The 25,174-nt window shown below is 40.4% G+C and overlaps 1 protein-coding gene across 10 annotated transcripts in view; it reads right to left on the bottom strand.

The window, feature by feature from the left end:
- ADGRL2 (adhesion G protein-coupled receptor L2) overlaps positions 1-25,174 on the bottom strand; it is a 493,138-nt gene that overhangs the window by 192,309 nt on the left and 275,655 nt on the right. For 3 of the 10 annotated variants that reach the window (XM_090049622.1, XM_090049621.1, XM_090049627.1), the window contains exon 1: positions 10,726-12,013. The exons of 1 other annotated variant lie outside the window; for it this stretch is intronic. The gene's annotated coding sequence lies outside the window, so the exon portion shown is untranslated. Of the gene's footprint in view, positions 1-9,909; positions 10,051-10,725; positions 12,019-25,174 lie in introns of those variants that run through there. 6 more of the 10 variants (XM_090049618.1, XM_090049626.1, XM_090049619.1 and 3 more) reach the window with 5 other exon arrangements.

Genomic DNA, 25,174 nt, shown 5'->3' with positions numbered 1-25,174 from the left:
ACAACACAGGATTTATTTTAAAACCCTCTATTATGCTTCTTGCTCAGCAAGCTACACTAGATTAAAAATAAATTATTTTCTACACTAGAAAGGTCTTAACTTTTTGCAGGATCAAAGAGTTTCACCACCCACAAACTTATAAAGCAAATTTGTTAGTGCAGACTTCAGAATTATTTTGTTCATTCTGCTAGACTTAAAAAACAAACAAACAAGTTTCAAATGCAAGTATTCTGCTTCTTGAAACAGTCATATTTTAAAGCAAGCTTAACGCAAATATTTCATGTTTCACTGATTTTTTTCAGTCAGCAATTTTCTAAAAAGCTTAATGTTGGACACAACTGCTAGTTGTCTTGTTTACATTCCATTCACTTATCTATAAATTAAATGCAGGTAAAACTGTTAAATTCGTTAATTTTTTTTTTTTGGTAGAAATTAAGAGTTAACCTTGCATCCACAATGTAGACCTCATTATCATTAACACAAACATATTAAGTATTTAACTGTTCCTTTCTCTTTAGCACACTGTACACTACATACAAAGTTTCTGAAGTCCTTACATAACTATATTATCTACCTAATGTCCATAGGACATTTGTATGAAGAGAGGAGATAGTTTATGCAACTAATGGATTCTTTGTGTTCCACTTCCCAGAGTTGTTTGGGACCAGTATGTATAGAACAAAAAGGCCCGACTGTACACTCACCATGGAAGAAATACATTTCCTGCAATATGTTGCTTGTTTTAAATAAAAAATAAATAAATAAACAGGCTTTACATATGAAATATTTTTAGTGTAAAGACTAGCTGCTTGGCTTTCTAAATTTTTCCCCGTTGTTTAGTCACAGAAAAACCCTTAAGCAAGCTTTCTTACAGCCATTTTTCTGTATTGCCTCAATATAACAGAGAATACTCAATGAAATGAAATTGTATTTACTGGAAACATTTCAGCCCTCAATGTCTTGATTACTCTGATTATCTCATATACAAGCTCCCTCTGCAGGTAATAAGTAGAGCTAGCAAAAATATGTGAAAAATGCTAGTAATAGCCAGCACTAAAAAGAGAGAGACAACTGGTCATCATTTTAAATAAATTCCCCCCAAATAGCCTTTTCTGAAGCAAAGTACTGCAAACAACACCCTTAAAATTGTTACTGACTCCTTGCATCTATTCCTGTCCTTCAAAAAATTTAGCATGGTGCTTTAACCTTTTACATATGAAGATACACAGACATCCTTTTTGAAGTCATCTAAATTCTTTCAGGGGAAGAAAAAACATTGCCCTGCTTACAGGGAGCCAACCTGAAATATTAGAGCACCCAAAACAAAACAACACATCCACCCTATCTGATCTGTTTCCCTAACCTAAAAACAAACAGACCGCAGCACTGTGTCTCTATTTACTATTGGAGATAAGCCCCTATACCACCTTGGGTTAGGTTTCCCCTGCAGTTTATAATCAATTAAGTTTAACACAAATATGGCAGTGGGGCTACTGTTAAAAATTTAAGTTTACAGCCGTTTGAATAAAATGTACATTTTCCATATCCAGTTTTATTTCAGTTGCATGCAGACTAGACTGCTCGACTTCCAACAGGCATTTTCTTCCTCTTGAAAAATCTTTAGTTTGTTCTTCATAACATACAAAGCACAGACTTTCTTGATAAAAATCACTTCAACAAGAATGGCTTAGGGCTTCATTATACAAAGCCATTAATGGTTAGAAGACAAAAATTAAACAATTGTCCTACCTGGCCTCCAGTCCTCAGGTCTCAAAAAACTGGGAAACTAAAAGAGTGGCAGTAATGTTCATTTATTTTCTGTAGTGAGTTGAATCTTTCTTTCAAGTGTCAAATCCTACTTGCCTTACTCCTGCAGGAGGGCTATTAAAGGGTTATTAAAAACTGAAAGGGTCCTAAAGGAATTTGTCTTTCAACTAAAAATATAACCTGCAATGGTTTCAATATCGGGTTGAATTAAAAAACTATAGACAATATTATTTTTTTAAACCACATTTAAATGATATTCTAGTAAGTATATAACATTTACACAAGACAACTATAAGGCAAATTTGGGGAATTCACTTGTGGACAATGGCTGGCAAGTGCTGAGCTCTTTTCTCCTGCAAGTCATTAACTAGATCCACAGCCTGCAATTACCAGGTGCTATCGTGTAACTCCTGAAATGGGTAAGGCTGACATAGTAGGGCAAAGTGGGGAAAAAGTAACTACTTGAAGAGATGAAGATCTTGTCAATGACTGTACAAGATTACTGTCCATGAGAAAGGGCAAGGAGAAAGGACATTTTGTTTCCCTCTCAAATGTCTTGTCACTCTCCTGTCTTCCCGCACTAAGCCATTCCCAACCCTTCCCTTTTCTCAGTTTAATACAGCTGGCTACTAATGCACCAGAACATTAGGACCAGCTTCTCCTCTCACATAAATTTTACACCGTTATAGACTCACTGATTTCAGAACAAGACCATTTGCTTCAGATTTACTTTGGTATACATGAGAGAAGAAGCACCCTTACCAGACAAGGAGCAATTTAGTTAAAGTGGACCAAATCACATCCGTAAACCGATACCTTCAATCTTCCAATGCTTAAATGTAAAACCTACCATACAAAATACCTGTGAAGCGATATTTTAAGAGCCATTTTATTTATTCAGACCTAGGAGTCATGTCATCCCTGATGTTCTGAACTCAGCTTTCTATTCAATCAGTTCAAACAGGAAAAAAAAAAGTTTGGATCAAACTGATGAGACAGTAAAATGAGTAGGACAACATCCAAGTCAAATCATGTTCTCTCACACACAAACTGAAGTAATTTATTTGCCAAAAAACCGCAAATCAACACAACTATTTCTTACATTTTTTAGAAAATACCCTTTATTCAGAATTGATACTGACCACTGCTACAGAACTAATATGGAATGCTGCTCAAAATGGTAGAGAGACTAAAGAGATGTTATGCTATAACACGTCACCTTTTGAAGCCAAGCAAATATTTTTCAAGACTGGTAATAAAGATAAAATGTTAAAGTCCCTCTTGCAGTATACCATCTCCCCCTCAACACCGGAGCACTACTGTGAAAAGGAAGACCACTACAATGCACATCAGGCTCCATCAACAACAAAGCAAGAATTAGAATCTAAAACAAGGTCAATTGTCCCCTCCCCAGCTGCCAGGACTAATTTTTGACAGTAATGGGTGTTAGATTATTCTGTCATCTGGATTCAGAGCAATAATCAGTTTGAGGTGTTGACCGATATAAAAATACTAACAGACGACACAACGTACAGCTCAGAGAAAGGAGGAGACCTGGCTAAATGAAAGCCTGAGGATGTTATCATGTCTAAAAGCAACCAAATAGGTGGCACAGATTACAAAAAGTAAATTTGCTCTGACACCATATTACTGATACTAAAGGAACTGAAAAACATGTATGCAAAGATCTAATTTTATACTCAAAAATCTCTGCAGGGATTGTACAGAAACTGAGTGTTTAGTTATCCTGTAGTGCTTTCCTTTAAAACAAACAACCCCCCCCAAATAATAAATAATGGAATAGCTTTGTTCATTTCCTATCTTTACTACAGATATAAAATGCCTGAATCAAAGAACAAAGTAATATACCTTGTACAGCATCTGAAGTCAAGATTTAAAAACTAGTCCTTGTGATAGCCAAATGCAAATCTCTTAAGAAAAAACTACTACCCCTCCTCGTAATTTAACTAAGCATTGGAGTTAATCTGAACAAGTAATATATAAAATTTAAGTATACCTTAAGAAGAAATCAGACAGCATTTGATATAAAAAAAAAAAAAAAATCACCTTGCGTTAGGCCTTTCCTTCCCGTAACACCATATCGGCACAGGAAGGATGCGTCAGTGCTACACCTGTTTAAAAATGCAGTTAAAATAAAAAGAACATTTTTTTCAGAGCAACTTTTGAGTCAGCAAACATAGCAGAGATGAACTTAGGTTCCACCATGTTGACATGATAAAATGGTACATAGATAAGAATCCCTAGGATGAGAAAAAATTCACAGCTATATTATTTAAAACAGAATATTTTAAACCATCATCTACATAAGGGGCCCTTGAAGTCTTCTGGGTTTTAAACAGATTTCTTTGAAAGTAGATGCTTTTACCCCTGAAATACAGCTATTGAGACTTAATCCCTTTGTGCGAATGTTAATGTTTGTAATGTACTCCTCACAGATTAGAAAAATCAATGACAAGACCAAGAGAGGCCCCATTTTCTTAAGCACGTTCCCTTGTCAGACGGTGATTAATGCTGTGCTCTGTAGAGGGAGACATTACATCCAGCTAAAACAGACCTAAATATTACCCTTCAGCAGAAGTCTGTTTTAAACATCTCTATTTAAAGTGACATTTCGCCTCACTTTTCAACCAGTTTCTCTCACAAGTTCCAGTGAGCTGACTTTGTGACTGCCAGATGGTTGACTCATTGTAACTTGTTTTGCCTGCCCTTGTAGCAAAGTTAGTTTGGTGACTGAACAAAGCAAGTTGTGATTTGATCAGGAAAATGCAAATGCATAGTCCAGCAGGAGTTCAGTTAAGCACAAGGTAGCCTACCTTCCATTAGAACTGCAGGTACAATTCAAATTAAACAGTTTACATCAAAGGGCTAAAGATAAATACTTGGGTCACTAAATATTGAGAAAAATATTTGTGTACTAAAAAGTACCAGTGGCTATTTTATTCAGAGAAGAAGAGTAAAGGGAGGGGTTTTTGGTAATACAACACAGATGAGAAAAAGGACACAACCAGGGCCACTCTGAAAAGTAATTACATTTTATCTCTTGCCATTCAGTCTGAAATATCTGCCAAGGTATTTACATTTGTCCATTACAAGTACAACAAGCTAGATAGGGGGAAAAAATAGTTCTGACCACTTATCTAAAGAAAATATGATTTCTTTAGCAAATAGTATTAATTTAATCTATATTATAAAGTTATTGTTAGATCTTTTGACTTATCTGTAACTGCTATTGTAGGAATAAAAATAGAAATGAATACACCATTCAAAGAAATAACCAAAGAACAGATCACGTGCAGAACAGTCAATATTCTTCTCACTGTACAAGAAATATGCAAACTTTTGATAATATTAACCAATTTAGACACTGCTGGCAAGTTTCTACCAACCAAGGTAATCTCATTTCTGGTGCTTTGCAGTATAAATTGATTTTTTTTTTCTCTTAGCTACTCTGGTAATTGAACAAATTCATACAACTGTGATGGGATTTTACTTACCAGCACACAACACATAAAATCTTCTAGAAAGATGAAGTATATTACTTCATAAAACTACTTTTTTGTTGTAATTAAACAAGTTGTATTTAAGCTTGCTTTTGTGGCACAAAGCAATCAATAGTATTTTGCTGTAGGCTGCACTTTACCTGCAGGTGTTAAGCATTGTGTTTGTTTCAGTCAGTATGCAATGCTTTTGATTATTATGCTTTTCAAAATAATTTTTGGCAAATAACAGGCTAGCGTCAATTCAGTAGTAGCAATAACACCCAATGAAAGTCAAAAACGAAAGAAATCATAACATATGCAAATTATATATTCCTTCCAAGTCTCATAAAAGTACTCAATTTAATATAATGAGTCATTACCTGGGCAATGCTAAAATTCAGAATCTGATCAAGGACCCTTTTCTTTAAGAATCAATTACTGATTTAAAATTATCAGTTGTATCTTAAGAGTGTTGTACTGGTTTTAATAGCCATTAAGTTGCATCATTTTTATAACTTAGCTCACTAGTAATAAGCAGTACACACACCTCAAACCCAAATTTTAGAAGCCTGTAAATTTCATATACTGATGGATGAAAATGCACGCGTGTCAAGAAAATACGGTTATTGAACAGGGCTTTACGAGGGACAATTTTAAACTAATCTTTTTAGTGAAGATGCTTAAATTGAAAGTAGCATGTTCACTGAAGAAAAACACATTTCCTTCTCTACGGTGATGTTTTCTAATACAAAACATTATCACTATCCTACTACTCTTCCAAAACCATCTACTACTCTTACTTTAAATCCTGCTGGAACGCAAGTATAGCTATCTTTGAAAACTATTTAAATATGAACATCACTATTAAGAGTATTAAAAAATGTCTTATAACAGTTCCCCCTCCACACCCCCACTACTTATTTTGACATCCAGTTACAATTCAAAGACAGTTCAGATCTTTTGGTTATTACAAATGGAAGGATTTGTGTATGGTGGGGGGAGGACATTAGCTTTAAGGTTAAAAGCTTAAATACAAAAGCTTATACATAAATACTTGAGAAGCTGCATATCTTGCTATCCCAAACTTCTTCACATCATAAATTTAATCAATATCAGTCTTCAAAAATATCTAAAAAAAAAACAACTCTTTAACATGTTATGTGACTGATTAGAACTGGACTGTTTGCTCTAAAGCATGTTGCTTTATAACTGACTACTTCTCTACCTATGCATGAATATGATTTCAATTTTACACCAGACAGTTTAACTACTTCTTTTCCACTTCACCTGGTAAAATCATTAATTGCTACTTCAGGTTTCTTGTACCATCCGTCACTCACATACTTCCCAATGGAAATACCACAGCTCATGGAAAATATATTGCATTTTTTTTTATATAAAAACATCTTTAGGGTTTATTGGTAAAAGTGCCTTTATTAGAAATACACTAAGTTCAGCAAGATATGTTTTATGAAACATCAACAATACTGTTTTCTAAACTAAAGTGAACATACTCAATGGAAGTAATAGGAGCAACGACTAACAAATAAACATACAGGTATCCAAAACGCTTTTCCAAGGCAAGCTTGCCAAAATACCATGATGATCTGTTTCTAATTGTTTTTCCCCTAAACAGAATATTATGTAAACATCCCTGTACTGCACCTATATTGGATATGCACTGTTAGAATTGCCAACTTATGCTAGACTTCATAGAATAAAAAAAAAAAAAATTAAAGTTTTATTTGTAATGTTTGCCCAAATATGGCATTATCTTTCTAAAATATTTAACTAAAAAGATTGAAACATGTCAAATAATTTATAATACATCAATCAGTTCCTACTACTAAATATTCCTTTGTTTGATATTATTTAATTTAAAAAATAGTCATGGGTGGAGTGATTAACCGAGATGGTCTTGAAAATACGTACGAGGCAAGGTTTTTTGTGGGGTATATCTTTCACTGGACCAACTGCATGGCTAAACCATAGTAAAAAATTCATGTTAAGAGAAGACTTGTTTAGAAACAAAAATCAAATGTTAGTATCCGTATTATTAAAAAAAATTTAAAAACCCTAGATAAACTTGTAAAACTGTGCCACCTTGATTATTTTAATTTCATTAAGTTATTTTCTTACCAATCTAAAAATTTCCCTCTGAGTACCCCTTCTCCTGATTTAAAGCATTAAAAGCAATGAGATAAATAAAACATGGGGAAAGCTTCTGAAGTGATCAAATAAGGACTAACTACTAAGCAAACTTTGGTTTTTAAAGCTCTCCTCTTGTTCATTTTAAGGAAGGAAACACCCAGAAGCCTGGTGTTAATGTCTCTGCTGATTGTGAAAATTGCTTCAATAAAAACTCCCAACTGCTTGTCTTAAATTAAGATCTGCAGGACTACATGTGAGATCTGTATCTTTGCATTAGTTTCTTATAACATTTGGAAGTTGGGTTGTTTGCTTTGATGTTGGCTTATTAATGAGCAGGGGAACCAAAAGCCAGGGAAAAAAAACGTTTACTGGAAATTCTCAAGTCAAAACCTGAAGTAATTGGTTTGTTCTACCCCACATGATTCAATATCCTGATTTCCCCAACTGGCAGCTCCCAAAGCTATCTGAATGTCTAGGTTCCTTTTCTCTTGCCAACACATAGTAACCCACAGTGATTGAAAATGGCAGCTGAAGTGCTGCTGCAGTACATTAATTTCTTCTCTAAGTGGTCCAATTTTGTCATCTGAATGTTGAAAATCTTCTTTCCACTGCATTTTGCACCGTTAGAGATTCATTAAATTTGGGGTTGCCATCATATAAACTGAAGTGCAACCTTTTCAAAGACAATTTTTAGATTATCCTTAATAGCTCCAAAGAATAATACACTTTCTTTATAGCACTCTGCATTCAAAGCAGACTTGTTAACAGCAACTTAAGTGTGATAATGGCAATTACATCAATATGTTCCTTTTATACCACCACAAGATACTGCTTTAGACAGCTGAAGGCATTAGGTAAATAAACTGCTGAAAATTACTTCAAAGTAGTAACACAATTGTAGGACCTCTAAACTCTTCTACCTACAAAATACTGAGATGTTCTTTGTTTGGAGATATGAATGGTTGAAATAAATGATTAAATTAACTACAGTTTGTGTTGAGACTGTTTTACCATGAAGTTCAGTTTATTAAAAATGAAAGTAACAGGAGTTCTTGATCAACAAACCAAAGAGAAAACTAACTGATGTAAAGAACCAAGCTACCTATGAAACACTGAAATTCATTTTTTTTAATGTAAACTAGATATTTTATTCAGCTAAGAGGTTTGGGAGATGGAAATTTATTTTTTGCCAAAGTAAGAGAACAGAATACATTCCCCCAGAACCATCTACTCTCTGGAAAAGCGCCCAACTTATTGAAGGATAACTGCATTTTGCTTGGCTCTTGGTTTGCCATATTATGAATATTGATTTTTAAAGATAATGAAAGGGTAGACCAAGTCATATCTCTTTGCAAACACAGGAAAACAGCAGTATCCAATGAATCAAAAATTGTGTAAATATGACAGTCATGTAAACCAACTTGGATGATAAATATTCTACTACAAGACCGGCACAGCCTGTCCTTGCTATTTTAAGTACATGTATTACAGCACAAATATTAACAGCAACATAACTTTGTTTTTTATAATCCAAACATATCCTACTAAATCAGATCACATCAAGTTTTTATATCCCACATTCTTCAGAATATAAATTAAACTGAAACATATGAGTGGAGCAATGAATGTGCTGGGGGGGGTGGAAATTCTATATCAAATGTTTTCTTTTATCCTTGTCTAGGGACAAAAGTACATTTCCTTCAAAGGTTTGGATTTTAAAGGTTTTTCATTTCAAGATTTCATTCATTTTCTAAAGTAATTAGGAGTTCTTTCCTATTCAGACCCCCTAATGCAATAATGTGTAGGCCATACCCAAAGCATGAGTCCAGTAGAAAAGGCTTTCTAAATCCCACTAACAGACAGGGGACACCAGAAGCTATGCAACAGTGGCTGTCATAAAAGGTCACACTTTTTCTTGGAACAAACCATTAATCAATAGAAAATAATTGTCTGACCATTTGCAAGGGCTCTGCAGCAAAGAGACAATGTTTTTCACTCACATAATTACAAAACAGTAGAAGTTCAGAAACATAACCCAAATCCACCTCCCCATTTTACCCCTTTACAATTCCCACTGCCCTTTGGGCCTCTGCTTGGAAGCAAATGGAAGAGAAGCTGAAGTTTTCTCAATTGAGCTGGAGCTAAGAAACCTTTGATATGCTAATCGCCCCCTTCAAACGGTAAGAATTCACACTTGCATTAATTCAAACAATTTGTGCAGAATGATGTGAAATGGCACCTCTTTTAGTGGCAAGTAACAAAAGGAGGGAATCAGAGTGTCTGAAGAAACCAAACAACGGCACATTTGTTCTGCTGAATTCCACCGTGCACCAGGACATTTCTATGCAGAAAAGGCACACCTGAACCCCAGCAGATACCCACGTCCTTCCTGCCAAACCGCCTCCAAACCCCACTCTCTCCAGGGCGACAGCGATTTCTCAGAGCCCAAAACAGTCGAGGTGCCCCCCACCCCCCTCCCTGCTGCACTTACTTTGTTTCCCGTCTCCAGATGGCCCCAGCTTTCTACAAGTACAAATCAAAAGCCCTCCTTAGTCCACAACTGCATGTCTCTGGCTAAGAGCTGGTTGATCTGGCTCTTCGGGAGGCCGGAGGAGGAGTTGTTATAATCAATCTGCAACAGGTAATTATTTACTAAACGGATGCAACTTTCCTCGTTGTGCAACTGGAGTTCGGCAGAGATCAGACTTGGCGGGGCCTGTTCCGCGCACCCACCCACACTCTCTCTCTCTCACACACACACACACACACACACACACACACACACACACACTCACGCAGGCAAATGAATGAACTAACCACGTCAAGGCACTACTCTGAGCCCGGGGAGGGGGGGAGGAGGCCGAGCAAGGCGGAGCGGCTCCGTGCGCAGGGAAGAATGCCGGAGCAAAGCAGAGACCGAGGAGAGAAAGGGCTCCTTTGCTGTGCTAACGGGAACCATATGGCTCCTGCTGCGACTTCCAGGCGTGCGGGCCCCCTCGGAGGAGCTGCTCAGCCCGGCCCCTTTCAGGGGGCGCCTGGCAGGAGCCTCTCACCCCGGCGGGCCCGGCAGAGCGCAGCTCGGACGCAAAGTTACACAGACCGAGGTGTCCCCCCGCGCCCCGCCTGCGTCTCGCGGTCACCTGCGCCGCCCGTCCCGTCCCGTCCCGTCCCGTCCGCGGGGACAAGGCCGGCGGCGGGCGCGAGGCGGCGGTGCAGGCGCCGGGGCACGCGGTGCTCCCCGCCCTTCCCCGGCAATGGCTCCACGGCGCGAGCAGCAAACAGGTCCTCGTCACGCGGCGCCGCTTACCTCAGTGCCGGGCTCCGCTCCGCGCCGGGCCGGGCCGGGCCGCACGCGCTCTGCCCCGCGGGCTGCCCCGGCCTGGGCGCGCCGAGCTGGGACGAGGCGGCTGCTCCTCCTCCGCGAGCCTTTCCGGGGCTTAAGTCAACATTTCCCTGCAGTTTCCAGCGCTCCGCTCCGGAGCCGAGGTGTACAATAGCCGCCCCCCCCTCCCCGCGAGGCAGCGCCGGCACGAAGGAAAGGGGGGAGCCGCCGCCGCCGCCGAGTCCTTTGTAGGCAGCGGCTGCGAGCGGGGAAGGACGGAGCCGGCGCCGGCGCCGGGAGCAGCGGGCACGGGCTGGGCTGCGGCGCCGGGGAGCGCCCTTCTCCGGGCTCTGCCGCTCACATCTCCCGGGCGGACACTCTGGCCTCTGGCACGATCCCGCTCCGGCCCCTCCTCGCTTGCGAGCCGCCGCCGCCGCCGCTGCCCCGGGAGCGGCCGCAGCCCGCCGAGTCACGCACGCAGCAATGGGGAGGGCGGGGGAGAAAACAACGCAATATACACACGGAGGGGGGAAAAATCCCAATGAATTGTATCGCAGCCTCCTTTTTCGCTCATGCACCTCTCGGCGTGTGGCTGGAGATGGCGAAGTCCTGACACGGACTCTCCACCGGCGCTGAACCGGAGTCACCTCCAGCCGCCGCCGCCTCCTCCAATCTCCACCCCCGGGCTCGGCTAATCGTATCAACACCGTCCCCCGGGGAGCCGCACCGGCGCTCCCCCCTACCCGCCGGCTGGGGGCTCAGGCAAAGAAAAGGAGATTAGAGGCAGCTAAATGCAAAACGCGAAGCAGATAATCTGGGGCTCTCCCTGCCACCGCTGCCCATTTTCCGCTCCGTTTGAGCTGCTGCCGCTGCCCTGCTTTTGGGGGGTGGCAACGGGGACTCCATGGACTCGGCCGGCGGAGCGGAGCGGAGCTTCGCGCGGCCTCGGCGGGGGCCGGGGCCGGGGCCGGGGCCGAGCGCGGCGCCGCAGGGCGGCAGGCGTCTCCTCGCTCCCGCTGCCGGCTGCCGGCTGCCAGCGCGCGCTTGCACAGGGGCAGCAGCGAGCTTCAGCCCCCGAAACTTTCCTCCGAGCCTCCCCTTCGTGCTGCGCCGGGCCGGGGCAGGGGGCCGTGCCCTGGGTGCAGAGCTCGCCCGCTTCTTGGCCCGAAAGTTGAGCAGCAGACAAGCCTGCCCTGGTCGCCCCACCCCGGCCCGAGCGTGCCGAGCCCCCGAGCAGCTCGAAGGAAGCAAAAGAAAAGCTCCCCGATGCCTTCAGGGCTCTCGAGGTCTGTTTCCTTCATTTCCTTGCATTGAAATGGCTTTGCTCTTGCCCACTGAGCACATTTCCTCCCCCTTCTCGGGTCACCCATGTCAGCAGTCGGAGGCAGCGAGCCACAGCAAGGAGGCAGGGTCAGGAAAGCACCTCAGGGCAGGGGACCTGTGCTGCAGAACCATTTACAGCACCGGCTCTCAACCTTTTTTGTACCAGGATGCATTTGTAAGCACTCATGGCCAGTCCCAACCCAGTGCCCCTCAGCGGTGACACTGCCCCCAGTGCGTGGGGTGGGGGCATGGGGGCCCAAGCAGGCTGGAACTCTACCAGTCTGCAAGGAAAAAGCCACTGTTTCCCTTGTTTTTCTCCTTTAAAGGAGAATCCATTTCTAAAGTTTGCTGATCCATTTTTAAAGTTTGTCCCTGACTCTTCCATATATTCTTGCAATCCATATTTGGGGCCCCTCTACACACACACTGAGGCTGTTCTGACTCACTGTTGTTACAGCGCATGGGCTGGAGCGTGGTACTTACCCACCAGACTCCAGCATCACGTGTACCAGGGTCCTCATGCTGAAAAATAGTGGCAGGAGTGTTTTAACTAAAATGCATACAACAAGCTTTAGTTAGAGCACCCCTACCACCATTTTTCAGCACAGGGATGCTGATACACATGCCACTGGGTGCTTTAATTAGAACAGTTCTTGGAGCCACTTCAATTAAACCACCCGCTCCCCGGTTCATGCCCTTGGGTCACAACCCACGAGTTGAGAAGTGCTGATTTGGAGGAAGCTACTGAAGTGACTTCCTCCATGTAATGTGCAGCTTCATGCTGCTGTGCTTTCAGTAGCATGCCTTTTTTTTCCCTTCCAGATGCAAGCAGGGAGGGGAGGTTGCACAACCCTGAAGAAGGCAGGCTGGGCTTTCAAAATGTAGATTTTTAAAACACCCAAATCCCTGGGGTGAGAGAGAGCGAGCACTCCCATGCATCAGAATGGGGTTGTTCATTAACGAGAACTGGAGGGACAGGAGACAGGATGTCCCCATGGCACAGAGCCAAAGTCAGGATAGCCATGGCAAAGGTACCTTCCAGCTCACGTTTGCAGGTTCATGGTCAGGTCTGTTCCCTGGTGCTGCACTGTAAAAGCTATGGGTTGCTCTAAATTAATGCCAGTCTGCAAGGCCATAGGGGAGCGACAATGCTGCCAAGGGTTGATGTAGCACAAATATGCCCCAATCACTCGCCCTTTCTGCAACCATCCCTCCTCTTCCCTGCTGCAGCATAGGCATCAAGGCCACCCCTCTAGCCCTCCGCCACCACCACCCTTTACATCATACAGGCCCCAAATATACTGGCAAATCATCTCAAATAGGACATACCGCACCATAAGAAGAAGTCATTGCCTCTGTGTTCAGAAATAAGGTTGTCAGCAGCAACTACCTAAGCTTTCATTGTTGTAACCGTATTTCTGATTTGTCTACATACAAATGTATGCACACACGTTTGAACGTGAATTAAGCAGTCCGGCATACTTGAAAGGTCATCTAATCCTGAAAATCAGAGGCCAAATTCTCCAGTCTGTAAAGAAGGCAGCAAGGCTGGTAGAGCAGGCTCGGGGTTGTATGTTAAACACCAATGAATGGCATACAAGAGTCAGTTAGACTTGGGGATGCCTCAGTCAGGGCCACTTTTCGCTGGTTTTCCCTTGTGCTAGGTCTAGGAAGTGGGCAGCAAAGGAGCAGTTATAGTGGCTGCATGCCAATGAAGGATTCCCTGCACACTGTGGGGGGAGGCAGATCTTCCTGTGGCCAGTTAGGCTGCTTTAAGTCTGCAAACTGGCTCAAAGCCAAACTCATAGTACAGAAGGGATTGAGGCCCTCATTTCTGCCTGAAATGTTTGTACATATGATATACATGAAAGCAAAATCCTAGTCAAGTTTTGCTCACTATAACTGGAAGAAATTAACTGGATGGAGGTTCCCTTTATTTCAATTTATTTTGTGTATATGAAAGCCTTGTGTGTATAGTTAGTTCCCTGGTTTCCCATGTATTCTGTTTCTTTATTAAAATGTTATCTTTAAATACCTGAAGCAAATGTCCATACAAATAAATATATTAAATGTGCACATGTTTATCAGTTAAATCATTTGACATGTTGAATGTATATTTAATATTTACAGCCTAGCTTTTCTAAACTAAATTCAACTGCAGATAAAAAAGGAGAGAAACTGAGTAATGGGCAGCCTTCCCCTGGTTAAGATGGGAACAGCTTTAAACTCCATCAGATAATAAGAAGGCTAGAAAGGGGGGGTATAATTTTCTACAGTAATAACTGCCTTCAGAACAGTTTTATCCAGGTAAAAATTGAGAACTGGGCTCTAATATTTGCTGAAGTCAGTGAAGATTTACCCACCTAGACTGAATTACAGGTTTGGGTATCCTACCCCCCATCATTAAAAATATAGAGGAATTAAGTTTCTTCCTACATGCAGAAATGTGTAGTCTTGCTAAAACTGTAACAACTGGTACAAATGCAGTGGAGATCTTTCAGCATCTGTTTTGAAACACATGCTTCCATTCTGGGTTTCTTAATTCTGATTAAGTTCTGATTAAGATGATAAGAATAACTGACAGAAAGGCATATTGCCTCCACAGCAGCACATTATTATTATTCAGCATTTAATTTTTACCTTCCAGAACTCTACATACATGTCTTCAAACATACACAAATATAAAACCGTAGCATATTTTGAACTCCATCCTATACTTCTTAGTCAGGCAAAACTCTCACTGATTTCTAATACATCTTTTGCAAGAGCAGGCACCTGATCTCAGTCCTTGAAGCATGGTTGCTAACATTTATAATTAGCTATTTTGAAAATAATATTTCTGGTTACGATGGGGTATATCAAAAGTACACTTAAAATTACAGTTGGTAATTTTTGTAAACAAATCTCTAAGTAAGACATTTGTGGATTAAAACATAGAAATACATTGTGTTGCGTATAAGTAAAATGACAAAAAAACCCTGAGAACTGTTACATAAAAATAATGTCCTGCATTATTTTCATTTCACCAATAGTTTTCATTTCACCTTTTGTGTTTTGGTCAGCTTGTCTAAATACATGCATTTCATTGTACGTGAACTCCAGAAAGTGGAAATACACTTGATTCTCTTTTGTTTATAATCATTATAATGGACCCGCACAATATCTCAAAATATCTGTTTTGCAAATACTGAAGGAAATATTTAAATCCCAACAAAAAAAAGAAAAACATTTTCATTAAAAAAATTACTTTCCCCAACACAATGCTTTTAATATTAGGCTTTGGGATGTTTTAGTATGTTCGCTATGCATACAATACTTGCCAAATCAGTGGAACGTATTGATATGGTGGCCCTGTAGAATAAGACCCTTGAAAACTAAAACAAATTTTTATGGCTTATTGATATGAATCGCAAGGAATTGAAGGCTGTTTACTGTTTGGTGGAAGAGTGAATGACAACACTTGAAATAGATTTCACTTTCAGCTGTGCACTTGGAGAGAGTACATTTCAAAATGATTACAAAGATCAGACAAAATGGGTCAAATTATGCTGCCAGTTACAGCCTTGCAATCGTGGTGACTGTACTAGAGCTTTCTACCATAAAACGGTGCTGTATGTACAGCTGTTCATGAAAGATGTTTTTTAAAAAAACATTAAAATATCTTGATAGTTCAGTATTGTCCCAAATATTTTCCCATAAGAAAAAAGTTAACACAAATTTTATGCATCCCCTTTTTCTCTCTTACATGTAGAAGTGTTTGCATTTTTAATGTTAGCAACTGACTTTTTTCCATTCCACATATACTCCTATGAATAATATGTCAATGAACATGTAATTAGTCATAATATAAGCAAAGACTATTGGAAGGCCTTGCATACGTGTAGTGTAATAATCTGCCTAAAATTGGCATCACTTCTTGTGTAGCATTAAAACCAAATTTAGTTTTGCACACAGAAAAGTCACAAATCATAAGTGACTTCACAATTTCAGCGCAATACTAAATGACAAAATAGGCCAAATGTTACTTGCATTTCCTGTAGGTTAATCAAAGAGCTTTATATACATAAGAAGAACAGGATTTAGCCAACAATAAGAAACATGCGTTATCTTAAGACTTCGGAAATATATCTTGACAGTTGCCAATTTTTAACCATATAATTGTGTTGAATGTCACTGGAAAAAAATAGGATCCATTAATAAAATAAGAAAATTCTGCAGCTGTTTCTGTCAAGTAAAATGCAGTGTGAATTTGCATTATACATACAGCTTACTCCACTAATCAATTTTAATGACTCATAATCTATATTATTATTAAGAAATGACAAAATCATTGACTTACTCGTAATACTTGCTAATTGTTTTTAAAAATAAATTCTACACATGACTAAGGAAACACCCATTTCCATTTGTTTTATGTTAAATCAACATCTAACCACTCGTGGTGATTTCATTCAAAGAAAACAGAAGGAACACATTAGCTGTGTGGTTAAGGAGATTGATGGGCTTCAAACATTTTAACTGTGGATGTTTTTTTCCAACTGTAGAAAGTCATGGTTTTAATTTCAGTAACTCCAAGAAAATGAAGATTGTTTTATTCAACAAAGCTGTTGTTTCTCATTTCTTAGGCTGAAATTAATGTTATTTAAAAATAAATAATATTAGAAGTAACTTTGTTCAGAAGGAACATTATGCAGCAAAAGTGCATGTATATAGGTATCTGAAAAGTTTTTGTAGTTCTAATGTTAATTTATTATAGGATTATGAGGCTAACAGTCTGTAAGACTGATACCAAAGAATATGTTGTAGGTTTTTATGGTGGGAAGTTCATGATGAAAAGAACATGCAGGTCTCTCTCCTCTCCAAGCAATAAAATTTGGGGACACGAGTAATGTAGAAGTGTGTTACTATAGAATTATGATCTTGGAGAGAAGAGCAATAGTTTAGTTTGAACTTCAAATATTTCTAGGTTCACGCTGAACTAGAAAAGGTGTGATAGTTTAATTTTATGGGTCTTTTTCAGGATAGGTTTTTTATGGAAGCCAGTGGGAATTTATGTACATCCCAATTCCCCTCTCTCCAGTGGCTGGATCCAGGCCGCTGTTATTTCAGAACGTGTGTTCCAATAATGCCTGTACAGATCCAGAAGACAGGGGCAAGGAGTTGGGGTGTTTCCTCTCTATTTAAAAAAAAAAATCTATATTGCAGATGACAGGCTCTCTCTCATATTCCCACTTATGAACATCACCCTGTATTATATCATTTGCTTTGATTGCATTACATCTCCTTGTTCCAAATTGGAACACCAGTGAAGCACTGTATCTACCAGGGGTGGGCAAAATGCGGCCTGGAGGCCGGATGCGACCTGCCAGGCCATTCTATCCGGCCTACGGGGCCCCTAAAAATGTAGAAAATTAATATTATTCTGCCCTGGGCTGCCTGTCACGCAGCCCTCTATGGCTTTGTGAAACTCAGTAAGTGGCCCTCTGCCCAAAATAATTGCCCACTCCTGGTATATACTCACTGACCTGCCTCCTGGTGGTTATGAAGAATTGGTTGCACCACCAATTGGCAACTGGAAGTGGTAAGCGCTGGATAACCATAGACATATTAACGTCTCTAATTCTTCAATATTTACTTTATCACACTTGGCAGCAGAGCTGGAGCCAGATTTTGGGCCAAGTAAACATGCTACTACAAATTATGTTAGCTAAAAATAAGACCATAGCTGTGTATGTAATATGAAAATATTTAGGAGGGCTAAGCCACCAAACCAGCCCTTTTCTCTTGGCTCATTTAGTTTCTGTAGAAGTAAAGTATTCATGATTATGAAAATAAGAGCTGATATGGATAATCTGCAGAGATTTTAAATGAAACAGTAACACAAAGGGTCAAATGCTTGCACACACATGTACACTTTCTACCTCTCCATCACTGATAATGGAAAGCATTAAGCCATTGCAACTGTTGTGTTTTGCTGCATAGAACACCAGAAGGAAGAGAAAGCCAAACAGAAGAGATTAAAAAACATGGGTCCTGCAGTGGAAAAGCCAGTAGATTGGTGATTATGTGGGTCCACAAAATTTTAGCCTTCCTTCTAGCCTTCCACTTCTTGGCCTCTCATGGGCTAAAATCATGAGTAGAGTAAGGCTGTCTTAGCCACTGTTAACACTCATATGTCTGACCAACCTGACTGCCTTCTATGATGAGATGACTGTCTGTGTGACTGCAGGATGTGGATGTGGACATGACATACCTTGACTTTAGCAAGGCTTTTGATATGGTCTCCCACAACATTCTCTCAAGGAAGAATGGACTGTAAGGTGGATAGAAAACAGGCTGAATTTTTGGGCTCAGAGGGTAGTTATCAACTGCTATGTCTAGTTGGCAGCTGATATCAAATGGAGTGCTTCAGGGGTTGGTCCTGGGGTCAGTTTTGTTCAATATCTTCATCAATTATCTGGAAGATGGGATGGAGTGCATTTTCAGCAAGTTTGCAGATGACGCCAAGCTGGTGGGGAGTAGTAGATATCTGATGGGTAGGACCAGGTTTCAGAGAGGCCTCAACAAATTGGAAGATTGAACCAAAATAAATCCTATGAGGTTTGATAAGGAGAAGTACCAAATCCTGTACTTAAGATGGAACAGTTCCATGCACCAGTACAGGCTGGGGACTGACTGGCTAAGCAGCAGCTCTGCATAAAAGGATCTGGTGGTTACAGCAAACAATAAGCTGAATATGAGCCAACAAGTGTGCCTGCCCTTATTGCAAAAAAAATGCTAATGGCATACTGGGCTGCATTAGTAGGAACACTGCCAGCAGATCAAGGGAAATGATTCTTCCCCTCTATTCAGCATTGGTGATGTCACATCTGGAGTAGTGTGTCCAGTTTTGGGATCCCCACTACAGAAAGGATGTGGACAAATTGAAGAGTCCAGTGGAGGGCTGAGGCACGTGATTTACAGGGAACTAGGATTATTTAGTCTGTAGAAGAGAAGACTGAGGAGGGATTTCATATCAGCCTTCAACTACCTGAAGGGTGGTTCCAGAGAGGATTGAGCTAGACTTTTCTTAGTGGTGGCACATGACACAGTGAGCAAGTTGCTCTCTGGGGAGCCTGTTCCAGGCTCTGGCCACCCTTGCAGTGAAGTAGTTCTTCCTAATATCTAACCTAAACCTATCCTCCCTCAGCTTGTGGCCATTGTTCCTGGTGATTTCAAGGTGGGCCCTGGTGAACAGACTTTCCCCGAGTCCCTGCTGCTGGCCCCTCATAAGGTTGTAGGCAGCTACAAGATTCCCCCTCAGTCTCCTCTTGCGGAGACTGAAGAGAGTCAGGTCCCTCAGCCTCTCCTCATAGGGCTGGCCATGGAGGCCCCCAGCCATACGAGTGGCCCTCCTCTGGACCCTCTCCAGGTTCGCCACGTCCCTCTTGAAGTACGACACCCAGAACTGGACACATTACTCCAGCTGCGGCCTGACACTGTAAAGTGTCCTAAATTTTTGCTGCTTCTCCACATGCTGCAAACAATCAAATAGTAACTGGAAAATAATTAAGCAATTTTGAAGGAGGGGATCAGAATCCAGGACTCCCCCATTTCAGGTGAGTGTCCTAATCACTACATACACTCACATACATGGCCTAATCAATCTTGAATTCTTTTCAACACAATGGCACAGCTTCAGGGGTGTGGTGTAGAATATCTACACCTCAGAGCAGATTACAGTCTGGTTAACTGTTAAAATCATTCTCCAGGGAAGGCAGAAATGTGTTTTTTGAACACCTTCAAAGGGGCAAGTTGGTTTTGTCTCTAACCACTGTCCACTCTATAAAAACAGGAAATCAATAACTTTTAAAAGAAAGTGTTACTTCCGGCTAAATTTTGTAAGAAGGCCTATCCTGTATAGTGTGTTTATTATTCTCAGAACATGACTGCTACAAAGACCTCTTTGTGGGACTTTGATGAGAGAATGCCTGGATTGTTTGTCTTGATCAGGCTTAGGCCAGCGATAGGAATGAAGCTGCCAAACTTATCAAGAGCAAAACAGTTCTGGGTGCCTGCAGATGTAGAAATGCAGGTATCTTAATATAGAAAAGATATGTATCTATGGAGTACAGGTGCAATCAATGACAAACAGTAGGGCTGTGCGTTGCTGATTCGATTTGGAGGAGATTTGTCTCGATTCGGCAGCCAAATCTCTAAATCCAAATCAAATCAGGAGACCAATAAAAAGGTCTGAATTGATTCAAAACTCTCCAAATCGATTCAGAAAATATTTGGAGAGCTTTGTAGAGATTCAGAGATTCAGGCAGTCCCCACTCACTGCTTCAGGGAGCTGGACCCAGACTCTGTGCTGGCAAGTAGGGGGTGGGGAGAGAGGGCTGAAGGAGGAGGGAGGGCACCATGCCCCCCCACCAGAGTCCACCCCCTGCCTGCTTCTCCAGCCCCCCTGAGTACCCTTTGACCTTCACCCACTCTCCCAGCCCTGTCAATGGCTGCCCTGCCCAGCCCCAGACTTAAAAAAAATAATAAAAAAGCCCCACACTCACTGGCTGCTGCAGCAGCTATCAGGGCCTCTGGGGGCTTGTGGCAGAGCCCCCCATGCAGCTCGGGGCCCTGAGGGACAGGAGGGATCACCTCCCTGCCGAGCAGGAGCCGGTGAGTGCAGGGCTGTTTTTCCCTTTTTTGTTTCTTTAAGTGCTTGGAGCTGGGGCCAGGTGGGACAGCCATTGATGGGGCTGGGAGAGCAGGAAGGGGATGGGGCCTTATAGATTTGGAGATTTGGCCGATTCGGCAGTGGCAGTGATTCGAATCACCAAACTGAATCACTATCCCCTGAATCGGCCAAATCTAAATCCAAAGCAAATACTAGCTGCTTTGCACAGGCCTAATAGGCAGTATGAAAACATGGCTTTCAAAAGTACGATTTTGAATTAGGAACCTAAATTCCACTTTAGACTGTTGACTGCCAGTTTCTTTTTTTTATCTACCTTGCAATGCTGAGTGAAGCAATGCCCTAAATACCTTTAAAAATCTGGGCCATGGTGACAGGAATGATATGAAGTCATGAATGGAAAAGAACAGACAAAACTGAACCAAACTGGACCAAACAAAACTGAATTAAATTAAAGGTAAAATTCTTTTTCTCCAGCTTTTGTTTATTTTTTCCCTTAAAATTTCCAACTAGTAGCAGTTGTCATCTAGACCAGCATTTCTCAACCTGTGGGCCACAACAATATAGGAAAGGGCTGCAAACAAACTTTAAGAATGGATTCTCCTTTAAAGGAGGTAAATGGCTTTTCCTTTGTAGCCTGGCAGAGTTTCAGCCTGTGAGAGGCTGCTTGGGCCCCCCATGCCCCACACAAACTCCACCATGCCCCACACATCCAACCCCTGCCCAACAATCTGTGGGGCTGGAGGTGGGGGACAGCAGGTCAGTAGTGAGGGACACTGGGTCAGGATTGGCCATTGGTGTGTCCAAATGGTCCTGATCTAGACAAAGCACCAAGAGAGTTAACTACCACCTGCTCCTGAGATGTCCCAACGTATTTAGGAAAAACCTCATGCAAGAGAAAGCAGTTGGCTGGTTATGCCTGGTTTGTTTTTACTTTGTGTTTTGAACCAAGTATCTTCTTCGTGATTATTGCCCTTGTAGCACAGATAGATCGGTGTGGCTTCTTCTGGAGCAGATACCAGAGCTGTATTGTGGACTGCTGGTCATGGACCACTGGTCATTCACCCTCACATATACTATACACACCACTACTGCTTTGCAATCAATCACATCCAAATTCTCCCAAAATTAAGTCTTCCAGGTTCACATTTTATCATGCTTCTGTCAGTCCACCAAGATGTAACTCTGAACAACTATAAGAATAGTAATTTTGTTTCACAAAAAATGCCTAGACAGACCTCTCTTTCACTAATAATTTGTTATACATTACAAACACCTTTAGCACAGGGGGCTTAATATCATTAAAGTGAAAGGATCAAAGATATTCCACCTTTTTTAAAGGAGCACTTACTTCTGACACACCTCAGTATTTTTGACAAATATACTACTCCACTCTGATTGAAGATACAGTCCGCCTTTCTAAAAACACTGCAATGAAAAGACTAGTATTAACACTGCACTTCTGTTGTGAGGAACATCCACTGACTACTAATTATAAATATTAAAATACATTAAATAATTAATTAAGATGCTGTGTCTCATCTATTATGAGATGTGGCTGCTGTCTGTTGAATAATCAGCACCAAAATATGATCTTTTTAAAACTGAACATAGTAAATTAAAGTACTCTGTCATAATATATCAGTAAGACAAGTCTTAAGCTTCATTTTACTGCATGTCTGACAAGCAAAGTGAGGTGTCTGTCTACTCAAGAATTAGTTTCAGTAGGCACCATATACATAGAAATTGTAGGCTTTTATGTCACATTCATGGACTCTCACTGAGGTGTGCAAGCACGAGTTGCATTTTACCATTCAAGCCTCCAGTTCAGGCTTTCTGCCTTCTCTTCCTGTCCCCTACACATGCAGACACACTCCTTCAATCGACAGTTTCTTCCCAGTTACCTTTCTTGGTGGTAATTTTTAGCAATAAAATGAATGTCAGTTCAACAGTTAGCTACGTTTTTAGTACATGCCCACTCCCTCCCAAATAGCAGCTCATTCAACACAACACCTATTCAGACTATGTATTCCAGGCTTCATGGAAAGTATTTAGTAATGTTGGCAATTTTGGCATGAACTTTGGAGCTAGATGTGGTCTCCCAGGGCTTGATATTTTCTAGGAAGAATCTTTTTCAGAGAGCAAATCTTTCTTGGGATATCATTTTTTACTATTATAATTTTCATGAACTTGTGTTTAACTTAATTTTTTACATGTCTGAACTCTGCCTCTTACTGTAACTGTGTTCTGGGTTTGCAGTGGAAATTACCACTTAAAATCTGTCATTTGATAATAGCTTATCAGAGTAAATTTTGACACTTAAATCTTTTATTACTATGATAAAACTAGTTGGCGAAATTCTACTGACTTGCAACCCAACAGTAGTCAATATTTAAAAGGAAGAGTACATACATATGTGTTCACTTGCTTGGCTATGAATTTTAAGCTTTCTCTGGGATAACAAATCTTTTATAACCAGTAGTTGAAAACTGGCCCACTTCAACTTCATACAGGTGTGACCCCAATACTCTATAGAGTTATACTGCAAGATCAAAGCTTGCATTAGATCACAAACTGTAGAGGTTTTTTGACAAAAGATAACTGTACATATGTACAAAGTTCAGTAAAGACCAAAACTTCAAAGATGGCATCTTGAATATTCTAGAAGATACATTTATAAGAGATATCATTTTTTATAACTCTTATGCCAGAAATCAATCTTTAATGCAGAATACTTTTTTTTTCACAGTACTGGTTGCAAAAGTATCTTTTGCAAATCATTTGCAAAATTAATATTGATTTAAGGATGTTGGAATTGGCAGATTGTTAATTATGTAAAAAGCAAGCCAAATATTTTTTATCCCATTATGCTGCGATCTATATAGTACTAAAAGGAATGTAGGCATTCTTTAACCCCTATTATGAAAGCCTTTTTTTTTACTAAAAATATAGACTAAAATGTACCATGTGCAGGTGCAGGCTCTGGTTCACAATGAAGCTCTGTTTGTTTAAGGAACATTTTTCTAAGAAAGATGCAGTGTAAGGTCAAGCAACAGACAATTGCACAAATATCTTGGAGAACGATGGCAAACTATCTAGACTTGCAATTCATCAATAATATCTTGGTAATGCAACAGCACCTTGTGACTTATAGCAGTCTCTATTTTTTCTCAATTTTCCAGTTAATGAAAGTAATGTTTAAATACTTTAGAGTTAGATTATTAACTTCTACAAAATAGAAACAGATGTGTGTCTTAGTATGCCATTAAATTTATGATTTACATAGTACCCTTGAATATAGCTGAGCAGAGGCCAATGATTCTAATTTGCTCTAGATTTACAATAACCTGATCTGGTTTTTGTAAGTACTGAAACACTTTAAACAAAATTAGAAAGCCGTTGTGCTTTGTGTGATTAAAGATGCAATTCCCTTTGGGGTAATGAGAAGAGTTAGAACATGTTTCTTCCTTTATGGATGTTTCTGTTATAAACACAAGTACAATATATTATATAATTTTTGGTACTATTTCCTTGTTTTTAATTATAAAATAAACTAATTGAGTTGTATTGGAGTCATACTGAAACTATGCCAAAATCTAGCTGAAGAATGCATACTGAGCTTAATAAAAATCCTTAAAATTCTTCCCAGGGTCTTAAGGTCTTGTTAGACAAATACTAGTCCCTCACAATTTTCTGAGACCAAAACATCTTTCTGATTTAGAACTACCCAATTTAAAGATTTATTTAAAAAGCTAATGCATTTCTCAGCTTATTAAACTATGTTAATACATAAAGTTTTACAGGACAAAGGGTCAGTGGATTCATAGCAATTTAGATCTGGAGATACGGATTTACTGTGTCTCATGGCAGAAATGAAAACTGGAATGAGTATTGCAGCTGAAAGCACAGCGTATCAGTCAGTTAATCCCAGTAATACTAGCTGTTAGTATCATGTGGAGTATAGTTGTTTTTCCTCCTAATTTAGAAACAAAAATGTGTAGAACTCTTCAGAATATAGAAAAAAAAGGTCAAGACCAAATGAGGTTCTAAATCTTTGTAAGCATAAGAACAGTGAATATAATTATTAAGGGCCTGATCCATACACCCATGAACTCAATGGAAGACTTTCCACTGGCAACAATGAGTTTTGGGTCAGGTGAATAGATGTGTGTGATCTGAGCCAGGCTTTCTTTAAATTTTAATCCTGCTTCTGATATCAGTTCCTTTGGTGGCTTAAGGCAAGTCATTTACCATTTCAGTTTTCACATCAATAAAAGGTTAATAGTAGAGGAATAATACTACAACTTAAATAAATATCTGCCTGACAGGAACATTATGAGACTATTTTTAGGACTGTGGTCTGTATTCTTTTCATACACAGAGCTTTCAGTGAAGCCAAAATAAGGGTTATGGATGTGCAAGGAGAGCAGAACTGGGCTG

Source organism: Crocodylus siamensis, chromosome 5 (assembly GCF_052110815.1).
Source record: "Crocodylus siamensis isolate JL-2025a chromosome 5, ASM5211081v1, whole genome shotgun sequence".
NCBI classification, from domain to species: Eukaryota; Metazoa; Chordata; order Crocodylia; family Crocodylidae; genus Crocodylus; species Crocodylus siamensis.
Note: the sequence above shows the minus strand (reverse complement) of the source record. Positions and strands in the feature narration are given on the sequence as shown.